The sequence below is a fragment of the Dromiciops gliroides genome, chromosome 3 (genome assembly GCF_019393635.1).
Source record: "Dromiciops gliroides isolate mDroGli1 chromosome 3, mDroGli1.pri, whole genome shotgun sequence".
Classification (NCBI taxonomy): domain Eukaryota; kingdom Metazoa; phylum Chordata; class Mammalia; order Microbiotheria; family Microbiotheriidae; genus Dromiciops; species Dromiciops gliroides.
In genome coordinates, this window is record NC_057863.1 from 625,234,906 (window position 1) to 625,257,203 (window position 22,298).

General features: G+C 43.1%; 1 protein-coding gene across 1 annotated transcript in view; it reads right to left on the reverse strand.

Annotated features, from left to right (window-relative positions):
- NMNAT1 (nicotinamide nucleotide adenylyltransferase 1) overlaps nt 1-22,298 on the reverse strand; it is a 34,975-nt gene that overhangs the window by 12,355 nt on the left and 322 nt on the right. The window lies entirely within an intron of this gene.

The following is a 22,298-nucleotide window of genomic DNA, read 5'->3' on the forward strand; positions in this document are numbered from 1 at the left end:
AAATTGAGGGGATATCCATCAATTGGATAATGGCTGAACAAGTTGTAGTAATAGAATATTAATGCGCTATAAGAAATGATTTCAGAAAATCCTGGAAAGACTTATATGAATTGACTGATGCAAAGTCAAGTGAGTAGAACCAGGAGAACACTGTACATAGTAACTGTAATACTGTACAATGATCAACTGTGAATGAACTTGCTATTCTCAGCAATACAAGACAATTCCAAAGGACTCATGATGAAAAATGCTATCCACCTCCAGGGAAAGAACTGATGGAATCTGAATGCATACTAGTATGTTTTCCTTCCTTCCTTCCTTCCTTCTTTCTTTCTTTTGGTGAGGTTTTCTTTCCTCTTTGGGTTTGTGCTTTCTTTCAAATCATGATTAATATGGTAATGTATTTTGCATGACTGAATGTGTAGAAACTATATCAAATTGCTTACTGTCTCAGGGAGGGGGTAGTGAGGGAAGCAGAGAAAAAATTGGGGACTCAAAATTTTTTTTTAATGTTAAAAATGATCTTTACATGTAACTTGAGAAAAAATAAAATATTATTTTTTAAAAAAAGACTGAGCCAGTCTTCAATGCCACCCATGAGACACATTTGCTTCTTCTACCAACACTGCAGCCATTTAACAAATGAAGGTTAAAGAGTCAGTCAATAGTTGCGTAGGATAATCCTGAGGGTAAGTCTTCTATCTTCCAGTTAGTTCAGTGCTCTTTTTTATGTAGGAATAATGATAGACCAGACTGGAGTGGTGGCTCAAGGCTGGCCTCGAGAGAGGTTAGGAATGCAAAGTGTATCCTCTCTGAATAAAGGAATAACGTGATAAATGTGGCCTTTCAGGAAAGCTCATCTTTGTAGGAGTAGGCAGAATGGGAAGGAGAGAGGCTGCAGACAGGGACACTTAGGAGGCTCCTGTGTTGGTCCAGATGTGAGGTGAAGCTTTGGGGTGATGGAGGTGAGAATGGGAAGGAAGGGGTAGGAGAGGCATTTCTGGGGAAGAACCGACACTCCTGTACTTGTCAAACATTGACCGGGCCCCGTGCTGTAATAACTATTAATTCTAAGGGGTTTTCCAGTCTGCAGACGATTTTACCTCCACCATCTCATGGGAGCCTCAGGACAACCCTGTGAGGCAGAGCCACAGGGATTCTTGTGTCCACTTTACAAATGAGAAGATGGCCAGATTGTTTTCTCCCTGGGCCTTGGGTTCCTAAACCGTAAAACAAGGGAGCTGGATGCGAAGCCCCTAAGGTCTCTTCCAGAACCAGATCTATGATTCCTCGAGCCCAGGCCTTCCTGACCCCAAGTCCTGCCTTTCACCCACATTGCCAAGAGAAGTACAAGGTGCTCTGAAGACACCAAGGTACACAAAAAGGGTGGGTGCCATTAACACAGCACTTTAAGGCTCTTTTTTTTGGGGGGGGGCAAGGCAATGGGGGTTAAGTGACTTGCCCAGGGTCACACAGCTAGGGTCAAGTGTCTGAGGCCACATTTGAACTCAGGTCCTCCTGAATCCAGGGCCGGTGCTTTATCCACTACAGTGCCACCTAGCTGCCCCACTTTAAGGTTCATAAAGCATTTCACTTGCATCATATCATTTACTGATGACTGAGGCACACAGGGGTTGATCACACACTGGCTAAACGTCAGTCAGAATTTGAACCCAAGCCTTTCCCGACTCCCAGCCTGAGCCTCTTTACTCTGCACCATGCTGGGTGTGGTCCAAACCACAGCTGAGTGTGGGCAGGGATTGAGCTCTAGGCAGAAATCAATGAGACCATTTTGATCCTGCTTTCCTGTCATTTTTTCTGTGTCTTTTAATGCTGTTCACAGTGGAACACTTTATACTTTTCCCCCAAATATTATTACTGGTAAGAAGAGTCTATATGACTAGGTTTCGGATTTTTCTCTATTCTTTTTTGGGACTTTTACTAGTAAATATGAATCATAACTAGAAAAACTAAGCTTCTCCAGAATGTTCTCGGAAGGCTCTCTCACGATACTGTGGTGTAGTGGGAAGAGGGGAAGCAGAGGCCCTGGTTTCAGATCCTGATCCGTTCTGAGCCACCTTGACCTGGACCCTCTCCTCCACCTTGGCTCCACTACTCCTGGAAAGGTCAGCACCTGCCTGGTACTGCTGGGAGCCAGGCCTCCGTACCACCTCCCAGATACTCTGTCACACCTCCTTTGGGGGCAAGCACCCCAGTGCTTAGCGCAGTGCCTAGCACACAGGAAGGGTTAAATGTTTTACCAATCAATTGATCCATCACTGTATCTTGACATTGGTTAAGTCACTTTAACCTCTCTGGGCCTTGGTTTTCTCTTCTGTAAAATGGGAGGGTTGGGTAAGATGACCTCTAAGATTCTATAACTCTAAATCTAGCCTACCTAATGAATATCTGATTTAATTTCAAATTCCCAAATCAGTAAGGGATATTCCATTGAAAACTGGCCCCAATACTGAACCTTTTTGGTAAGGTTTGCATGTTAACTCTTTGGCTTCCTTTATGTATGTCTAAGAGCCATCCCCACATACTATGGGTGCCTCATTACCATTCTTCTAACTCCCTTCTCCTGAAATTTTTTTTGTCTTGTTTTATTTTATGGCCATCTCTAGAAATATCCTCCCCTCCTACTCTCCCTAGATTAAATTCTCCCTTTTTGTTTTTTGGTGAGGCTAAGTGACTTGCCCAGGGTCACACGGCTAGTAAATGTTAAGTGTCTGAAGTCAAATTTGAACTCAGGTCCTCCTGACTCCAGGGCCAATGCTTTATCCACTGCGCCACCTAGCTGCCCCAAATTCTCCCTTTTCACAAAGAAAATAACACCCCATACAGTGACCCTATCTGACAATCTATGTAGCATTCTGTTCCAATTCCTTTCCTTCCTTTCCTAATGTGTGGAGAAGAGTGTTTCATCGTCTCTCCTCTGGTACTGCACTGGTTTGCACTCCCTCTTCCTTTCTCTGATCATTTCATATGTGTTGGTTGCCACTGGGCATATTGTTCTTTGGGTTCTGCTTACTTCGTTCTACACAGGTTCCTAACCCTTCCCATGCTTCTCTGAACAACTGATATTCGACATATGCTATTCACATATCAGTTTCTTTCTTACCCAATCTACAATTGTTTAAATAAACGATGCTAGTCCAATCTCGACTGGAAAAGAGATTAATGGCGTTAAATCAGGCTTGCTGGAGCAAGACTGTGGCCAGTCATCTCCCTCTGGGTCCCATGGTAACCAAGTCATGGATTATATCTTCCTGGGCAAACTGAACTGCATCATTACCTGTCGACAGCTGGCTACACTCCCAAGTGAAGCTGGGAGGGTGTGGGATGAGGGCAGGCCAACTGAGTTGACTACTGTCACCTGAGCCAGGAGTGTTCTGGCTCTGCTTGTCACAAGCTTCTGTTACTGTTCTCAAATGGGAGTCACTGAGAAGCATAGCCAGTCTCAGAGAGCAGAAACCATGCGGTGGAAAGCCTTCATCTGACCCCCCAAACTGAGGCCCAGAATGACTCAGGGAACAGAAATTTCTACCTACCTGAGGGAGTGGCTTGGGTAAGGCCTGACAGATAGATCTATGGTCTACAGTCTATGACCTTGTTTTTGGTTTTTTGTTTGTTTGTTGGGATATGACCTTGTTTTTAAAATATGTCTTGATACTTATATTTCAATATAGTTGGTTTCCTTTGTAATCCTGTGTATTTGACTCTATGTATTTAAAAACAGGAATCTGAGACAGAGTCCCTAGGCTTCAGGGGTCCTGGATGTCACCAGCATTAGAAGAACGCCTGGTGTTAGAGGCTTAACACCAAGGCTTTGGCTCTCACACGTGTTCAAGGATTCTCTTAACCATGATTCACTTTACTTTGGTGCACACAGCCTATCACTTACGACCCTGGCCTCCCAGACCTACCCACCTCAGGCTGTAAGTATCTCTACCTATAAACATTGGCTGGGGGCTGAAGAACATGCCTAAATAGGGAAGACTTTTTATTTCTTTCTGAGGAATTAGTCAAGTCAAGATTTTAAAATCAGGCCTGATGGTGTGAGGGGAGAAAAGGGACTGGAATCTTGACTTGTCCAGCTCTCCAAGGGACAATGCAGCATGTTCACAAGAGGCATCTGTGTTTAGGAAGAATAACTAAAGCAGTGAGTGCCTCATTTTTTTTTCCCAAAGGGAGCAGAATTTAGGCTCCTCTAAATAAGAGTTGGCCTATTCCGACACGGTCTGCCAACACTTCATGAAGTATTCTGCATAGTGGCTCCTTGGAGAATGTATTGAATTTCTGTAAATATCCAAGTCTCAGAGCCAAGTCAGGAGAATAGGAAGTCAAGGAAGCTGGGTAATGCCAGTTCTGGGTCTAAGCAATTGTGTTCTAAGGCTCATATACTTATTCAGAAATCACTTCCCAAAATATCTGGAACAGTGGCAGTACTGCTGAAATAACTAATGGGGCCAAGTATCTGTACTCCACACGTGGATGTGGAAGTTATGGCACATTTAGGTCAAAAATAAATCAGTCTCATTGGCAACATTAGCAAAAAAAAGTTCAAGTTTGGGGTTATTGAAAGTTTATGCCACTCAACTCCCCTTATTTTTTTTTTTTTGGTTTTGCAGGGCAATAAGTGACTTGCCCAGGGTCACACAGCTAGTAAGTGTCAAGTGTCTGAGGTCAGATTTGAACTCAGGTCCTCCTTTATCCAGGGCTAGTTCTCTATCCACTGTGCCACCTAGCTGCCCCTTCAACTCCCCTTAAAAACCCATTCCAAATGAAAAGGGCCCGAATGACATTACTGTCATGTGAAGCCAGACATGACAGAAGTGGGCAGCCCAGGCCCCGGCCCCAGGGAACCTTAAGTTAGATGAAGCATATCCCAAGCATATGAGGACAAGCACATCATGACAAGGGTTTGTGCTTTAGGAGCCAAGCGTGAAGGACTCAACTGGAAGCTGCCTTTGGGAGCAATGAGAGACAGGCTTTTAGGCATCTGCTCCCTCAGGAAGAGGGGCTGACTGGTGTGAGGGAACCTAGAGGTGCAGGCTTGTTCCCAAGGCAGAGTCTGCCACACTCTGAGTCTAGTGGGATGGACTTCGAGTGTGGGAGCGCGGCGAGGCTACAAACAACAGCCTCCGCAACTTCCCACTGCACTCGCTGCCTTGTAACAAAACCCAGAGTTGGTTTCTAGGAGATGATCTTACCCCCTGAATAAGTAATGAACAACCTGTATTCAGCCAGGTGACCGTCCTCGTCTCTGGACTGGCCATTCTGCTCCTTCACTTCTGGGTCCTGTTCAGGTAAGTGCTTTCCCAGCCCCTGCAGCTGCCACTATTGTGAGGGGGATTCTGGGCACCTCGAAGCCCTAAAGCTTGTCTTACCTGCAGAGTTGCGAGTCCCTGAAAAGAATTTAATTGCAGACTGTCCCATGGCTTCTTCTCCTGGCTCCAGTCAGATCTAGTCACCTCTTTGGAGATAGAAAATGATTCATACAAAATGTCTAACGTAAGTTTAGGTGGGCTAGAGAGGGGCTGGTTTAGGTGTAACCTGAGATCAAAGCCTGCTTCTTAGAGCATCCAAAGCCATTCCAAATGAGACACTGAGAGAGGTTCTTTGTTCCAATCTCCGCATCCCCTAGGGACCAATTCTTACCAGTGCAACATCAGCTAATGTCTAAGGGCTGAGGATGATCCAACTAAAATCACCCAGACAGAACAAAGCTCCTTCTAAAGATCCTCTGATAGAAAACCAGAATGAGACCACAAGGGGCCGATAAGGGACTCAGCCACTAAGTCAATGAATTCAGGGACACTTTGATGCACCTGACACCATGCTTGGCATCAAGAAAGCGTATGCTGGTAATGTGGGCACTCAAAAGCCCTGGGCCTGGGACCAACCTGAGACAGAAGAAAAGGCTTTTCTCTTTTAGATGCCTGCAGGATCAGCCTAATTCTGAGCTTGGGGGCTGCCATTGCAGATAGAAGGCAGTGTCAGCATGGAAAGCGCTTTGGATCAAGAATCAGAGGGTGGGGGCGTGATTCTGCTATCTATTTCCCAGGTGACCTAAGGGAAGTCATTTTCCCTTCTGTATACTGAGTTTAGATGAGATACATCTCACGCCTCTTCCGGCTTCCAATCTATCATTCTGTTGTTGCAGAAGATGGACAATTTAAAACACAGGCTCGTGGCACCACAGATTGAGAGCTGAGAAGGACTTGAGAAGTCACCTGTCCAACCCCTTCATTTTGTAGATGAGGAAATGAAGCCCGAGGTCACATAGGTAGTAAGTAGCAGGGCTGGGATTCGAATCTAGGTCCCCATCTCCAAATCCAGCACACTTTCCACTATGTTACACAGTCTCTCGTATCACTCATCTACTGTTGCAAAGAAAACAAAATCTCTAAAAATTATTCTCTCATCAATATATCACATTAATGTTTCACATTCAAAGCCAAATGGCTCTGTGAAATAACTCGTGACTTGTGGGCTATTGCTATTCTCACTAACATGGGGGGGATGGGACAAAATTGAAAAGCCGGCTGCCCAGAGCTCCAGATAGAGGCAGGGCTACAGAGGGAACGGCAGCCCCCGAGTCACGGCGGAGCAGGCAGGTCTGGGGATTAAACTGTCGTGGGGTGCGTTGATTTCCAGGCCCAAGTCTGCGCACTACTGCAGCCAGCCCCTCCTCTGCAACCTGGTGGTTAACATCATCTTTGTTTTCTTCACCACTGGTAAGTTCCTGACCATTCTAATGGAATACTGAGCTACAGGGGCCAAACAGCTCATTTCCTGGGTCATTTCCTGCTCTGTCTTCCCAGAACTAACATATGGAAACAAAGAAGTTGATTCCATGTCCTGGGTTCCTTTAGCTTCTATAGACTCGTGTGTGTGTGTGTGTGTGTGTGTGTGTGTGTGTGTGTGTGCGCGCGAGTGTGCAGATAGAGATATACAGACAGATACAGAGAGATGAGGTACATCTGCACTTAAAAGAGCATCTGTAAGCTGAGTCCTCCTCATTGTTTCCTTATTCTCCTTTCAGGCCTCGCTTTGTTCCTCACTCAGGTGGAACCAGGGCCCAAGGCCCTGGGGGGACTCTTTGCAGTCTTGGGGGTCGCCTCCTTTGCTGAGGGAGTCTGCACTATGGTCTTAACTGCCCTGGCCTCTGACTGCGTAAGTTTCTGAGGGAGTGTGCTCCTACTGGTTCATCTTAACCCAAGTCATGTAAGAGATCACGCAGGCAAACTGTGTCTCCTGTCCTTCACACATGGCCTCCCTTTCCCATCACTGTGCCTTTGCACGGGTTGTGCTGCCTGCCTGGAATGCACTCCCTTCCTTCCTCCTTCTTCATGTGCTGGTGATACTTTGTAGATGCTTGTTGATGGAAAAAAGGAAATCACACCACTAGAGTATTCAGCACATACAAAGAGAAAATGCTTGTGTGTGGAAAGATAGGCATGACTACTCGGACCCAGGTCTTAACAGATTTAATGATTGAGGGAGCAGAGAACCACAACACATTCAATTTAATAATTAAGGGGTTTTTATTTTTAGTCTAGACCTGCAATTTCATCAGTGCAGGGCACTTCTGGTGTGATAACTCCCTCTACCTATATTGTTCAGCAATTCAAATGAGGCTCTGAGAAGCTCAGGGCGTGCATGTGTGTGTCGGGGTGGGACCAGAACCCTCATCTTCCTTATCCCAAGGGCAGCCCTCTACTACTGTATCACATTGCTATACCAAGGGATAATCAGGGGACTTTTACATTAGTGGTTAAAAATTCCATATTCCCAAAGTAATCTAAAAACCACTTATGCTAATGGCAAGAAATTAAACTGTTGGGTTAGTATGACATGGGAGTAAATTTCCTATTTCTTGCTTTAACAGCCAAAGAAATATCAATTCATCTTCCCATAGAAATACCCAGTGATGCATATTTTCAATGCATAGTGCTAGATCGAGGAAAGCAATGGTTCCTCACAGATCCTTTCTTATACAGGAGAAAACCACCCCTGAACTTTACTACTTGTCTCTGCTCTTGTCAGCCGGCAGCCTGGTTTCTACAGGTGGGTGTAAGTACTTGTCAAGGGCCCCACCCTCATCAGGGATGAGTGGACTAAACGTGGGTCATGGACACTTCAGGAGAAGCATCTGCTGGGAGCAGCAAGCCAGCCAGGGAAAACCCTGATTCTTTTTACATGGAACTAAAAGGGACAAAGGATTCTGGTAGAATAGGAGAAAGCCTTCTCACACCAGTTTCATTTCCACTTGTAAGATTCTGTATTTCCTCTCTCTCTCTCTCTCTCTCTCTCTCTCTCTCTCTCTCTCTCTCTCTCTCTCTCTCTCTCTTTAGGGTTCTTCTCCATCATGGCGCTGATCTGGCTGGCCAACACGCTTTCTCCAGGCCTGATGCTGAACCAACAGCCAGGCCTGGGCATGTGGGCCAGGATGCTCTCTTGTCTCAGATAGCTGTCCTTGGCAGGCTGGCCAATGAACAGTTTGTTGGGACCACAGATTTTTGCTGGCAGCTTTCCCACCCGGGTCTCTGGTCCCATTTCTTTGAGCTGAAGAGATGAGTTAATCCTTGCAGCAGCCACCATGGGTACAACGTCCAAACTGGGCATTCAGAACACAGCGCTGAGTTAGCTTTAACAACTCACATGCACTGACCAAAGGGGGCTGATAAACAGCTGAGCTCAAATCCGGGGGATTTCTGAGGCATCAACTTCACCATTAAAATGACCGTTTGTCCAAATACTCTCAAGACATCTGCTCTGACATTCTGGATCTGTTTTCAGTTGGCAGTAAGTGCTCGGGGGACTTCTTGGAGCATAGACCTCACCCTGGCATCAGCTAGAAGTGTTGCTATGGAAACAGCTACTAAAAAAGAGGAAGAAGGAATTGGTAGCATCTTTGTAAAAATGCACAAAGCTTTGGTTTCAAAAGAACAAAATGAGTCAGACTGGAGGTTTGAACAGGGTCAAGTTGTTGCTTCTTAAAAAAAAAAATCAGTGGAAACCTGGGGGAATGACAATAATCCCTGGCACTATCCCAAGTATTATGCCGCCCCCCCCCCCACGTCAAAGAAGCTTTTCTGCATGTCAATGTCTAATTGGGATCTTCTAGAGAAAGCAGGTCATTAAATTGCATCATGGCTAGACTCTTATTCCCTCTGCTTCTGTTTACAAATTTGGGGTTATTAATAGGAACGACCTGGTTATGCGCGCACGCGCGCACACACACACACCCCCTTTGCTGTTGTGACCACTGGCTAGCTTGCTTGCTCCCTTTTCTTCTGGAAGTACAACAGGATACATTTGCTAGAAGGCGGAGGAAGTCCAATACTACAGTGTAATAAACACCATCTCACCGGGTCACATTTGGAACTATAACAGCAGTTTGGTGACTAGGAAACACGAGAGATCATCCAATCAATTTTCTTTCATTCTGGTTTCAGTTACTGCAGGGGGAGTTAGCTGTTAACATTTATTTCCCAGAAAGAGAACGACACAGCAAAAACTCGACCAGGTGACCCCAAAGAGGCAGCCCAACGGAGTGGAATGAGTGGCAGGCTTGGGGTTCAAATCCAGTCTGAAATATACGCGCTGATGAGGAGTGAGGGGGTCCCTAAAACTGAGAGGCTTTGGCACACTCCCAGACCACCTAACACGGAGGCAGAGGCGCTCTGTTTCTTGGAGAGGGTACTCAGCAATCCCATCCGCCCCCTTTCAATTGGCTGTGTCTTTAAAACGACTGGCCTGAGACAGTCTTGCTCCCTTACCTTCATCCTCCAGAGAGGGTGAAGATCCAAGTTCACCCACAGCATGGGTGCCATGAAGCGTGTGGATAAGGGGGGAAGGGCTGCCTTCTCCTGCTCTCCCCTTTTAAACTCTGTGGCCCCCTAGAAGTGTGCCTGTTCCATTTGTCTCGTCAGTTCTAGGCACAGGCAATGGAAGCCTGGAATCACCATGGAGACCTTGGAGCCAAGATTCCAGGCCCGACATGCAGCCGTCCAGTGCAGCAGGGAAGCCCTGGGAGGCCAGGATACCTGGGGCTCAAGCCCAAAGGCAATTCTGGACCTGGAGCTTGGGGTTGTGCTATATGGGAACCGAACTAACCTGAGAGCCTAGGTAGGAGGTGGCAAAAGGCAGGATTAAGGGGGACAGCTAGGTGGCACAGTGGATAAATCACCAGAACCTGGATTTGGGAGGACCTGAGTTCAAATCCGGCCTCAGACACTTGACACTAACTAGCCGTGTGACCCTGGGCAAGTCACTTAACCTTTATGGTTCCCCCCCCCCAAAAAGGGCATGATTAAGCCCCCACATACTTGGGAAGTCAATACTGCTTTGTAAAAGCTAATCTGACTTTTACATGGTTAAATGGAATGGAGGAGCAGGGATCCTCCTACAACTGAGAGAATGCCATTCATGGAGGCTGGTGTCAGTAGCAAGGAGCCTAGATACCCCAACCCACCCCCACCCCCCATAGTACTCGAGAACTGTAGGAGGACGAAATGTAATAGCCTTGGCCCTCAGGCAGCAGGGCCTAGAGCAGAGACTGCCACACAAGCATCAATCACTATTTTGTTTTTTTGTTTTGTTTTGTGGGGCAATGAGGGTTAAGTGACTTGCCCAGGGTCACTCAGCTATTAAGTGTCATGTGTCTGAGGCCAGATTTGAACTCAGGTCCTCCTGAATCCAGGGCTGGTGCTTTATCCACTGCACCACCTAGCTGCCCCCAGCATCAATCACTATCAATGGGTTATAGTCACAACCAGACCTTCCCGCCTGGTGCAATCAGAAGTCCTTGACATACTCACCAATTCACACAGTAATGCCTGAGAATACGGGATGCTCAAAATGAGCTCTACAAGGACCTTATAATACATCACTGAGTCCAGTCCTCTCTTTACTGGACAGATGAGAAAACCAAGACCCTGAGAAGTGAGTGACTTGCCCAAGGTCATGAAGATAACGAGAAGTGGGATTCCCACAGAGGTCCAGAGATTCCTAAATTCTGTTGGTCACACTAGCCAAGCTTTCTGCCCTCCCTGAAATAACCATCACCTAGAGCAGCCGCCTTAAGCAGAACCTATTTGAAAATAATAACCTTGCCCTAAATTCTGTTTTAAAATTCGAACTCCCAGAAATGAAGGGGGAAAGTCATGGAGATAATGGACAGTCCCTGCAGGTTACTTTGAATGTTCCAACAACTTAAGTCAGTATTATTTTCCCACAAAATCTATTCCTTCCCTGTGGCAGAAAGGCCTGCTCGATATTTCTAATGAGAAGTTTATCCTAGCTCCAGAAAAAAAAAATAGCTACTGAAATTCTACTTTTTAAATCAGATTATGAGTCTAACAAATTCAACCTGAGATTTCATTTCAGACTACAAATTTCAAAGTTTAACAGCAAATCCCAGACATCCCAGACTTAGCGAAAAGGTCTGTTGCTCAATAATTAATCAGCAATGTTGGGAGAGCTGCTTTTAATCAGATGTTCCCCTCTTGGGAAAGACCCTGTGGTACCTTAAACAGTTTCATCATTTCTGCACCAAAGTCAAGAACCAATTTTAGCCGATGGTAGATTCATTCAAAACTGCTTTCCTTTTATCTTATCAATACCTTATAAACTAAGTTGTTTTCTGACACAAGTTAAAAATGTTAAAGCAAAGAAAGATATACAAACTTTTTCTAACACAAAATACATGAGTTTCTGTACTGAATCTTTAAATTTTTAAAATATAAATATTTTTATGAATATCTTTTATTTTTACATCTGATTAGGTAGTGGAGTGAGCAGAGCACTGGCCCCAGAGTCAGGAACTTGAGTTCAAATCCAGCCTCAGACACTATTTGTGTGACTCTGGGCAAGCCACTGTACCAGTTTGCCTCAGTTTCCTTAACTGTAAAATAGAGATAATAATAGCACCTACCTCCCACAGTTGTTGTCAGAATCAAATGATAGAATATTGTAAAATGTTTAGCACAGTGCCTGACACATAGTAGGTGCTATATAAATGCTTTTCTCTCCTTTCTCTCTTACACACACACACACACACACACCATCTTTGCCATATCTGACTAATTTGCAAAGTGGCACAATCCTTGTTGGAGAACACTGCCCTTGGTACCTACCCGTTACCATCTTATATAACCATGTAGAGATACTGCAGAAAGGTTAGCACTTTTTTTTCCTTTTTAAAAATACTGGCCGTTGTTAGTACTCTAAATGTAAAATATGTCTTGGGGGAAATGGGTTGGGTTGGGGGAGTGCTGGGGTAGGGGTCCTTAGAAATTCCTTTTTAGAGAATTATACCCTCTCGCAAACAAATCCAATTAGAATAAAATAATATTTGATTTGGGCTCTAGAAAATGGAAAGCAAGAGAGAAATCCTTGAACTTCTCATGGGGAGAAGGCATGGCACAGAGACTTGGTTCTCTGAGATACCTATCTCCTCAAGTAGGAGAAAGGCAAATACTTTTATAGAGGACCGATGGTGGGACCAATGTGTTGATTATCTGACTGCAGAAATTTACCTTATTGGGGGTGATCACCCAAGGGTGGGCATGGAGAAGTTGGGCAAGAGGTGGCTCGATCTCTCCAGTTATCTCTGTCCCCCTGGCACCACTCAAGCGAGCAGCCAGGCCTAAGCTTATCTCCCTGAGGGGGAGATAGGTATGAAGGGTGGTGGTCTTGGAATTAACTCAGTCCCTATCAGGTGCCACTTATCTCTTTAGGTGTGTCTGTCCTTTGGTTTAGCTTCTCAAGGAGAGGGTTACCTGATTTCCTCCAGAAAATTTCTGAGGTACCGCAGGCCCATAACAAATACTTATCGAATGACAAACACTATGGAACAAAATGAATTGTACTGTTCTCGAAGTTCTGCCATAAATGAAACCAGAAGGCAGAAAGATATTTTAGGTAAATGGCAGAGTAGCAAGAGAAACAGGACAGTGAGCTCCACACTTCAAAACTACTCCAAAAAGACCTAGACAATGCACTAGACTGAATCTTGATGAAGAAAAAAGGCCATAGTGAGTCATTTTTCCAGCCTAGGTTAGTATAGGGAGACAGAGAGGTCTGCAGATAACTGGGGATAAGGTTTGGCCAGAAGTACTCCTGTGAAGCATTCCAACACAGGGAAAGGTTGCACATCAGGATAATGGGAGGTCCCAGACCCATATAGGAGCATCCCCAGACACATACCAGGGCACCATGACAAGAACAGGTGCCATCTAGCAGCCTGTCACTACCTATTTTCAGGTCACAGATACAAGGTAGACCAGTATCCAGGGGTGGTATTAAAGAGTAAGGAGGAGCTGCAAGTCCTAGATAGTGTACTGAGAGAGGATTAAGTTCAAAAATAAGTAGCAGCATGTGACTTGGATCCCAGGAGCAGAGCAGGGTCTCAGTTCTGGCTTCTAGCTCAGTCTGAAGCCTGCAGTCTTGTTACTCTGAATCAGCAGAGCTTCCTAGTTGGCTGGGAACTAGCAGTGGTTTGTTCAAGAGATTCCTAGCTGATAGAGAGCTAACAACAGTAACTGTATTTCAGACCTAAACTTAGTTCAAGAACCAGCAGAGCTCAGACCGTGGAGTCATCAATCAGATTTTGACCTAGATCAGATAACTCTGGAAGCACTGATAGTCCCTAGTTCGAGCTGTCCCTTAGATCCTGGAACAACATGATACTCAACTCCCCAAGAAAGTAGCAATAGAACTGGTCAGACCAGTCTCCAGAAGTAGATGAAGTAGATAAAACCCAATATCAAGCACTAGGTCCAGGCAAGCTAGAAGAATAAGTAAACAAACAAACAAAAAAGAATCCCACCATTAAAACAAACAAACTATTATGGTGATAGAGATCCTTAAGGCACAAACCCAGGAGACAAGAATAACTCTAAAACATCTAGCAAAAAAGTAGCAAAAACCAAAAAACACAGCTTGGATACACATGCAACTAGAATTCCTAGAAGACATAAAGCAAGAATTTTTAAAGAGAGTTAAAAAAAGGTTTGCTTGTTTTTTAATCAATGAAATGAGAACACTAGAGGAAAAAAATTGGAAAAGAAATAAGGGTTATAGAAGAACAAAAAAAGGGAATAGCTTAGTACAAGAGGTACAAAATCTTGCCTATTGTGAGAAAATAATTATTAATAAGTTTCTGGAGGGGACCCAGACCCAGTTTTAGTCCCTTTCTCCCTCCCACTTCAGAAAGTTCAGTTCTTCATGACTTTCCTGCATCTCATTTCTCTTTCCATTTTTTCCTCTACCTCTCTTACTTTATTTTCAGAAGTCCTTTTTGAGCTCTTCTATGGCCTGCAGCCAATTCATATTTTTCTTAGAAGCTTTGGATGTAGGAGCCTTGACCTTGCTATCTTCCTCGATCTTTCTTGTCACCATAGAAACTTTCTAGGGCCAGAATTTTTTTCTGTCTGCTCATTTTCCTACCCTATTTCTTGACTTTTAACTCCTTCTTAAAATGGGGCACTTCTTCTAGGATGCACTGTCCCAAGCTTCAGGGGGTACAAGGTGGTATGATTTAAGGAGAGGTACATTCACCACTCCCCTGGCCTGTGCATGAGTCCTCTGGAACCTTTCTCCTGCTTGTGCTGAACTGCCACATGGTTGATTCTTTACTGATATTCAATATTAATTAATAATAAATATCACTACCAAGATGGGTGCAATAGACATTATTATATAAATAGCCACTAATACATAAGTAACAAATAATAATTTTAGAAAACCACTTTAGCCCAAATAATTTAGAAAACACACTATACAACAATCTCCCTGAAATTCTGAATGGACTTCATAAAAGCCAATAACCCCATGAGAGAACAATAAGTAGTAAAACAAAATCAAAAGGCTGAAAAAGAAATGAGAACCAAGAGAATGTTATATATAGCAACAGAAATATTGTTTTGAGAACAACTTTAAGCAACTAAGTCATTTTGACTATTATAAATACCTAAATTAACTACAAAAGACATATGAAGGGAGGTACTATCTGCATCAGAAAAAGAATTGATAGGTATACGGAATAATTTTACACATACACAAACACATACATGCATACATACACATACATAGATATTTGTCTCTAATGATAAGCCATCTCTAGGGCAGGGAAGGGAGGAGGGAAGAAAGAGGGGGGAAAAAGAAAGTTCTACAATAACTTTATTATATATTTAAAAGGAATAGCATGATAAATGTAGTACCTGTCATTCTAAGCAGCTCTGAAGGGAAAGACGGAATGAAGGCAAAAAAGAAACAGGCCCAAATGCCTCCCTTAAAGTTACCCTGCCTCATGAATGACTTTTGACAATGATATCTTTAGGAAGTGTTATCTGAGTCCTCCTTTAATAACACTGTAAAACATTCTAACAGTGAATACAAGTAGAAAATACTGTTTACAGAAATAGACCTAAATAATTGGAGAAATATTCATTGCTCCTGGGTAGGCAGGGGCAATATAATGAAAAATAATACTAACTAAATCAATTTTCTTATTCGTTGCCATAACAATCAGCTACTAAGGCATTACATAAATTATAATAAGGAGCAAAAGGTAAAAAATCTCAAGAGAATAATGAAAAAGAGGAGGAAGGGAAGGAACTTGACAGTGCCAGATCTCTAACTATACTACTATATTTGTCCTCAATCTGTTTCCGGTTCAGAGATAGAGAGATCAGTTAGTGGAACGGATTAGGCATTCAAAATGCAAAAGCCAATGAACACAGTAGGGTAGTGCTGAATAAGACTCAAAACCCCAGCTATCAGGGTCAGGACTCACTATCTGACAACAGCTTCAAGGGTAAAAGTGAAAGGAGACAAGCTGAAATTATATATACATAAAAATTTCATGCTATATACCAAGATAAGGTCCAAATGGATACATGACTTAGGCGTAAAAAAGCCAATGACAAGCAAATTAAAAGAGCAAAGAAATTACCTTTCATATCTATGTATGGGGAAGAATTCATGACAAAACAAGGGACAGAGAAGATCGCAGTTGATAAAATTGTGACTGTATAACATTTTAACAATTTTGACTGTATAACATTTTAAAGTTTTTGCAGAAACAAAACCAATGTAGTTACAATTAGAAGGGAAGCTGATAACTTTGGAGAAAAAAAAAACTGTAGCAAGTTTCTTTGATAGGGGTCTCATTTCTAAGCTTTATAAGAAATCGATTCAAATTTACAAGAGCCATTTCCCAATTGATAAATGATTACAAGATATGAATAGAAAGTTTTTAAAGGAAGAAATTCAATCTATCCACAATCATGTGAAAAAATATTCCATATTACTAATAATTAGAAAAACACAGGTTCTACTTCACAACTATCAGAATGGCAAAGATGACAAAAGAGGAAATGATAAATGTTGGAGAGAATACAAGAAAATAGGTACAACTGATTGAATACAGACTGAAGCTTGCTGTTTTCACTTTCTTTTTTTTTTATTCAAGTCTTCTTCTGATCCAACCATTCTGGAGAGTCATTTGGAACCATAACCAAAAGGCTATAAAAATGTGCATACCCTTTGACCCAATAATGCCACTACTAGGTCTATATCCCAAAGAGATCATAAAAAAGGGAAAAGGACCCACCTGTACAAAAATATTTATAGCTACTCTTTTTGTAGTGGCAAAGAATTGGAAACTGAGGGGGGATGCCCATCAATTGGGGAATGTTTAAAAGCTGTGGTATATGAATATAATAGAATACTATTGTGCTGTAAATTTACAGTTAGATTTCAGAAAAACTTGGAAAGACATGAATTGATGTTGAATGAAATGAGCAGAACCAAAAGAACGTTGTACACAGTTTCAACAACACTGTGGGGTGATCAACTGTGATAGACGTGGCTCTCCTCAGCAATACAATGATCTAAGACAATACCAAAAGGCTCATGATGGAAAATGATCTCTATGTCCAACAAAAGAACTATGATATCTGAAGGCAGACTGAAGCATACTATTTTCACTTTTGTTGTTGTTGTTGGGTTTTTTGTTATTTCTTCTTTCTTGTATTTTTTTTTCCTTTTGTTCTGATTCTTCTCTCACAACATGACTAATGTGGAAATATGTTTAACATGACTGTAATGTATAACCTATATCAGATTGCTTTCTGGCTTCAAGAGGCGGGGAGGGAAGGGAGGGAGGAAGAAAAATTTGGAACTCAAAATCTTACAAAAATGAATGTTGAAAACCATCTTTACAAGTATTTGGAAAAAAATGAAGTACCATTTAAAAAGAAAAAAAGGAAAGACTCCTACACAAACAGGTGCTTAAGACAAGTCTTAAAGCAATGGAAGGATCCCAAGAGGCAAAGGTGAAGTGGCAGTGCATTCTGGGAGACTGCACATGCAAAGGTATGGAGGTAGGAGATGGATGCCACACGTAAGGACCAACAAGAGGACCGGTTTGGATCCAATGTACGTTGCAGGAAAAGTCAAATCACAGGCATACATATAATGAAACTAGAAAAGACAGGTTGAGGCCAGACTGGGGGTGAGGGTGGGGGTGGGCTTGAAATACCAGAGGAGTTTCTATTTCTGCAAAGAAGCAGCAGGGAAACAAGAGAGCATGCTGGGCAGGGAAGTGACATGGTCAGATTCAGGTGATCACTCTGACAACTTGGGGAGGACAGACTAGAGGGAAGAGGGACTGAAAAGCAAGGAGACCGATTAGGAAGCTGCAGCAAGAGATCAGAAGAGAGCTGTTTAAGGCAGAACCAGGGAAGTGGTTCTGTGGAAGAAGAGAACAGTGGATTAGAGGAGGCAGAAACAACAAGATGTGGTAACTGGCTGGATAAGTCATGGAAGTGAGAGTGAGGAGGCAAGGACGACAGAAAGGCCATCCTTGGAAAAGGGGGCCATCCCACCCTCTTCACTTTAGAGAGGATGATCAGAGGCTTCATTAGCTCAGTGACTTATCCATGGTCAGAGGAAGGATTTGAACTCTGGTCTCTCTTAATTCTAATTCCAGCCCTCTTTCTATAGGCACATCATATACCACAGGACAGATCCCTGTTCCTTCCCCAAGAGCCAAGATAACTAAATGCCCTTCCTTAGCAGGCCAAATATACCCTTGACCAGGATGTTCAAAACATCATCAATAGGCTTGACTGATGATCACCCCATACTTGACTTAACCCCATCAATGTCATCCAGTTGACATGAATAGTTCAGAAATGAACTTCTTTTAAGAACTTCTTAATGGGTAATGACCTACTGCTTCCAAACTGAGCCAATATTTACAGGAAATAGCAATTCATTAAGACCATACACAATGTCACAACCATGTACATGGATTCCAGGCCCATCCTGGGGAAGCCGCCCATTCTAACAATTACATACTCTCTTCCCAAGGCCAACTTTTGACACACATTACTTCAAAGTAACACTAAGTTACAAATGTGCATTTGGGGGATTTGTCTTTACACTTTAATGTGCTGTGGGTGGCACAAATCCTATTTTTTTACAACATAATGCAAAACAAATGGCAACAAACTTTGGTCACAAAAGTCTGATTTGCTGATTTATGACATCAACACTTCTTTAATTATGGTAACAAATTTTTTTGCCAGTTTTAAATGAAAGATTAAGCATTTGAACTGAAAGGTGGTGTATGTAGATATACATATGTATATCTAAACACACTATATATACACATATGTGATAAAATGATTATTAATAATGGATTTCTAGGAGAAATCCAGAAGCTGCTCACTCCCCCACCCCCAGCTTGGGAAAAGCCTGCAGCTTAATAAAAGGACCTTCCTGACTTCCTGAAGGAAGTTAACTCACCTTGGCGACCTCCCAAATCAAATCAATCAATGAAATTGAACGTTACTGGCTAATTTGCTTAGATCAATGCACAGTGACCCACCTGGACCTGAGAAAGGATAAAAATCCTTGGGGAGAGGGGGGTAGCTCTCTTTTTTTTCTTGCCGAACCTCTTCCTGATACTGACTTACCTTACGCTTACCTTACCCCAGGGCTGGCTCTTCCCAGCTCCTCCACCCCCACCCCTGGAATTCTATGCTGGGTTTTGTAAAATGAATAATAAATGCTTGCTGCCCAAACTGGTGCAATAGCCACTAATTTATAAGTAGTAATATATTAAAAACCCCAGCTAAGTTCCCCAATAACTTAGAACAGAGTCAGGCTTCCCCCCCAGTATTTTCAAATGACACACATATATGTGTGTATATGTAGATATACATATATACACACATATATGTGTGTATAAATGTAGATGTTGGAGCTAACGGTATAATTCATTTTGATTCAACACAGGTAGTATTTTTTTTTTTTTTAGTGAGGCAATTGGGGTTAAGTGACTTGCCCAGGGTCACACAGCTAGTAAGTGTTAAGTGTCTGAGGCCGGATTTGAACTCAGGTCCTCCTGAATCCAGGGCCGGTGTTCTATCCCCTGTGCCACCTAGCTGCTCCCAACACAGGTAGTATTTTTAAATACTGTAGTCAACCCTTTAAGTGGGTACTTAGTAGTTCCTCATTCACACCCAATTAAAACACTACTAAGTCAATCAAGTTGGACCCCTGGGCATCTACCAAATTCCATTATTTAACACACCACCTCCTAGGGTTGTTGTGAGGATCGAATGAAAATATCTGTAAAGCACTTAGCACAGGGCCTGGCATATAGTAGGTGCTTAATAAATGCTTATTCCCTTCTCCTCTTTATCTCTTATTGACCCTTTTTTTTGGGGGGGGGAATTACCGAGAAAAACACGCTCAGAGCAGTTGTTGAGCTATCACAAAATTTTTTTTGGCCAAGAACTGACTCATAAAGCTACAAACGACTGTTATTTTACGGACATCATAAGCCCCTTGAGCTCCCAGCAGTAGGATGCTCATAGTAGGTGCTAGGTTCCTGCACTTTATGTCTACTCTGGCAGATGCTGTGAAATCTGCCTGGCAGGTCCTCTGTCTGTCTCTCAACTGAAGAGCACCCCAGCTAGGGACGGAGAGGCTCATCACCAGGCTGGCTGCAGGGGGATTCATTTTGTTGGCCACAGCAGCTCATGAAGACCACCTGCCAACTCAGACACTGAGGAAGAGTGAGCTGAATCAGTGAAAGAACTGTGCGAGCCAAGGAAGTCAGGAGTCCTTCAGGGAAGAAAGGACTGAGGTGGTACTGGGGGTAGGCCAAGGCCCACTGACTAGATAGCTGGCTTGTTTTGCTCAGCTTAAGAACTAACTGCTACTCATGAATCCCTCGGTCCCGAGTGTCAATGGCCACCTAACCAAACCCAGTCTGTTTCTTACCTCATCTTTCTCTAATCATCTAAAAGTGGGATATTATCTTTCTAGTTTCAATCTACTTCTTTCTGCTGGCTGAAAGCTTTTTCTGAGCTTCCTTGGTTGCCAAGGAATAGCAGCACTTGTCTTATAATAGTAACGGATATCGGGGGTGGCTAGGTGGCACAGTGGATAAAGCATCGGCCTTGGATTCAGGAGGACCTGAGTTCAAATCCGGCCTCAGACACTTGACATTTACTAGCTATGTGACTCTGGGCAAGTCACTTAACCCCCATTGCCCCGCAAAAAAAAAAATAATAATAATAATAACTGATATCTATAGAGCTCTTTAAAGTCTATAAAGAACCTCAGCTATCTCATTTAAGCCTCACAACACCCCTCTGAGATGGGTGTAAAAGGTATGATTTCACCCATTTTACATAGGAGGAAACATTCAGAAATGAAGTGACTTGTCCCTGGTTCCATCATAGGTAGTATTTGAACCTGGACTTCCTCACCTATTCTCCATGGACCAACTCTCCTGATCCTCTGAACAGTAGATTTTCCTGTTCCCTCGGCTTCTATCACTATAAGTAAATCACTTTTCTAACCACTCTGTTTCCTTCCTGGAGGTCCGGGCTTCACTTCTGGCTCACTGCTTGAGTTGGGCCTCATGTCATTCATTCTCTCCTAGCAGATACTAGGTCACATGCCTTAATTACTCCTTAACTCTTCACAATTTTAACATCATGCAACTTTCTAAAGAAGTCCTCATTTCCTCAGCAGGATGCAAATCCAATGCAGCTTCAGCTAAATAGAGATTAATTTGACATTTATATGGTGCCTCGAAGTCTGCAGTGTGGTGTACACATTCTTTTTTTCTCCCTTGATACACTTCTTTCTACCTTCCCTCAGTTTTTTTTCTTAACTTTCCCCATCTGTGTTTTGTTCAACTTTTCTAGGTCTCTCTCTCTCTGTCTCCCCATGCCCATGTCTTTTAGTCGGCTTGTCTGTCCACTGCTGTCTATTTCCATTCCTGGCCCCATATGTCTCTCTTCATCTCTGTTCTACAAATAATTTTATCTGAGCCTCGAGAGAAGCCACTGGGGTATCCGTGACCAGTATCATTATCCCCATTTTACACAGGTGGCAACTGAGGCTCAGAGAATCCAAGTGTCCCAGAAAGTCCTAGGAAGCTGTGTGAGGGTTACAGAGATAAAGGCATTTGCCCAAAGTCACAAGAAGGCAGAGATGAGGCTGAAGTCAGAACTTCTGGGTGCCATGACCAGCACATTCTCCACTATGCCAAGCTACTTTTATAATGCCTAATAGTTGACAGATGTAATTAGAGCTGTATGAAGAGGAAATCCTGACCACCCCACTTTGGTTCCAAAGTAGATGCCTAGGAAGTGGAGAAGAAGCAAGGCAACAGCCTTATTTAATAATCTTTACAAGAATACATGCAACAAATATAACAAAAAAGGAAAATGGTAGATGTTGGAAGGGATGTAGGGAAATTGGGACCCTAATCTACTGTTGGTGGAGTTGTGAACTGATCCAACCATTCTGGAGAACAATTTGGAACTATGCCCAAAGGGCTATAAAACTGTGCAAAGCTTTTGATCCAGCAATGTCACTGCTGGGTTTATATCCCAAAGAGATCAAAGAAAAGGGAAAAGGACCAATTTGTTAAAAAAAAATATATAGCAGCTCTTTTTGTGGTGCTTAAGAATTGGAATTCAAAGGCATGTCCATCAACTGGGGAATGGCTGAACAAGCTGTGGTATACGATGGTGATGGAATATTATTGTGCTATAAGAAGTGACAAGGGTGCAGCTAGGTGGCACAGTGGATAAAGCACTGGTCCTGGATTCAGGAGGACCTGAGTTCAAATCTCACCTCAGACACTTAACAATTATTAGCTGTGTGACCCTGGGCAAGTCACTTAACCCCAACTGCATCACCCAAATAAATAAATAAATAAAAATAATAAAAGGCGGTTTGTGTCT